We start from the raw sequence: 2,881 nt of genomic DNA on the forward strand, positions 1-2,881 counted from the left end.
AAACTGCAGCATGTTTTAGGGGGTAAAAATTTAGGCGAGAAAATCATATATTTTCCAGTGAATTTCAACAGGTTTAAACAGTTAAGTAGGGGTGTCAGGAAGGGCTGCCTTCCTGCTTTCTGATTAGTATATAAATTTGAAAATCATCAGCATAAAGTTGATAGGAGATGCCATAGTTTTTAAAAACTATTCAAAGTGGAAGGAGGTACAGTGCAAAAAGAATAGGACCAAGAATAGATCCCTGGGGGACTCCACAGTTACAGTGCCTTGCGAAAGTATTCGGCCCCCTTGAACTTTTCAACCTTTTGACACATTTCAGGCTTCAAACATAAAGATATAAAAAATGTATTATTTGTGAAGAATCACCAACAAGTGGGACACAATTGTGAAGTGGAAAGAAATCTATTGGATATTTTAAACTTTTTTAGCAAATAAAAAACTGAAAAGTGGTGCGTGCAAAATTATTCGGAACAATTCACAAGTAGAAGGAAAAATGGATTCAATAAAACAAGGTATTAACTCTGCAGGGGCCAAAACATTTGCAGATGCCATCTTTTTGTTTTTTGTTATGTTGAAAGTTTAAATGATGGAAATAAAATCTAAGTTTTTTGTAAAAAATTACATGAATATCTAATCTTTCATTTGACGCCTTTTGGAGAGTTTTATACACAATGAACGTTTTACCTGGGATGCCCAAACTTTCGAGCCCCACTGTATTTCTGTATTATCAAGGTAGTGTAGGTTTTTGTTTGTTTTTGGAGACGCTGATGGTTTTTTGGTAAGGGTAAAACCCGGGCAATTACATTGGAAAAGTAACAGAAATGTCAACAAAGAACCCCTTGCCAAAAACATTGGAAAAAAGCCAAAGAAATTACCAAAAAGTACTGAACAAATGCATAAAATGCTGACACAAAAATGGTATAGAATTGCTCAGAATTCATTTTTGCATATTCCACCACATCTTTATTTGGTAGGCCTATCACTGTTGTAGCTATGCATCTCCAATAAAACTGTCATATTGAAAAACTCACATTTCTGAAGAAAGAGACAACTCTTATATGATTTATTATGGACTTTTTGAACTATTTCTGCCCAAAATGTGCTCAACATAACAACTCTGTCATGTGACATCTTATGTTGCTTTGTCGCCTCTAAACTGCAGGGGGCGCTCGGAATACACCCACACGCGCGCGCACACACACACACACACACGCGCGCCCTCATAAACACATTATGAAGTCTGCAACGTAAGTCAACACACACGTTTCACTGCATCAGTATGTTCCGTTGAGTCACTGGTGAGTAATAATTTACAGGAGAGAGAGAGAGATTTTTATAAAACCATTCATGTCAATAAAACTATGTGAATTTAATTGACAGAGAGAGAATAATAATTTACATGTTTGTTTCTTCATCAGAACATTTCAAACGATGTCAACAGTTGGACTTGGGATTTGCCTGTGAATGCAGACGTCTGTATGTGACTGAGTAATTTAAAGCAGCACCAGTTGGTAGCATCGATGAAGCCAAATTACTCAACAGTTAGCGAGAAATACTGAGAGCAGATGTTGGAAGCTTTTCCAGTAACACATTTCAAGTCACTGGCAGAATTCTGCTGATGAACTCTAAACCTGTCTGTCTGTGTGTCTGTCTGTCTGTCTGTTCATTGAGATTTCTGATTATTTGTACAACCACACAGGGCGATCTCCAGTAATTCATTGTGGGAAGTGTATTGAATCAGGCAGTACATGAAAAGATGAATTACATCTCTGTGCGTGCAGGTTACAAGTCTGTGACCAGAACAGCACACATTTCATTTAATCCCACACTGTCTCTGTGTGTGTGTGTGTGTGTGTGTGTGTGTGTGTGTGTGTCCGACATTGTGGCGAGAAGCCACTCACCACAGAGCTGTTGACAGTCATAGCGATGCCTCAAAAGCCTAAGACCACTGTGTGTGTGTGTGTGTGTGTGTGTGTGTGTGTCACCATTTTTATGGAGCAATCTAACCTTCTTTGGAGCAGATTTGTGGCAGCTTTACCTTTTCAGTCAGTCAAACTGAAACCCGAAACATTTTACTTCACAAAGCACGGTGGGAGTTGGTGCTCTACAACTGCCTTAACTAAGTTTAGACACACACGCACACACACACACACACACTGTAAAACACCAAAGAGACACAAACTGAGCATTGGAGGCAGTGGTAGAGCAGTGACTCCCATCGTGTTCTGCGAGGTTAACATTTTGTTTTTTATCAAAGGAGTCTGGTTGAAGAGAGCGGCGACAACGGCTTCACTTCCCTGTTTAAAAAGGTAAAGCCATGAAAATATTCTCAGTATTAAACTGACATAGATGTTTTTCCAGACTGTTATAAGCTAGAGGTGGAAGGTAACGAAATACATTTCCTCATGTTACTGTATTGAGTTGTTTCGTGTATTTGGTATTTTTCTGTTCATTTTAGTTTGCCAGGAAACTTGAAATTAGGACAAATTTTTTTAAACTTATAACTTATAAAATGCTGGCTGGACTAACAGGTGTGTAGATGCTAGCTGCTAGTCTAGGCTGTGACCAGTAGGTGTGTAGAAGCTAACTTCTAGTCTGGGCTGTGAACATTAGGTGTGTAGATGCTAGCTGCTAGTCTGGGCTGTGAACATTAGGTGTGTAGAAGCTAGCTTCTAGTCTGGGCTCTGAACATTAGGTGTGTAGATGCTAGCTGCTAGTCTGGGCTGTGAACATTAGGTGCGTAGAAGCTAGCTTCCAGTCTGGGCTGTGAACATTAGGTTTGTAGATGCTAGCGGCTAGTCTAGGCTTTGAACATTAGGTGTGTAGATGCTGGCTGCTAGTCTGGCTGTGAATAGTAGGTGTGTAGAAGCTGGCTGCTAGT

The sequence above is a fragment of the Etheostoma cragini genome, chromosome 24 (genome assembly GCF_013103735.1).
Source record: "Etheostoma cragini isolate CJK2018 chromosome 24, CSU_Ecrag_1.0, whole genome shotgun sequence".
In the NCBI taxonomy this organism is placed as follows: Eukaryota; Metazoa; Chordata; class Actinopteri; order Perciformes; family Percidae; genus Etheostoma; species Etheostoma cragini.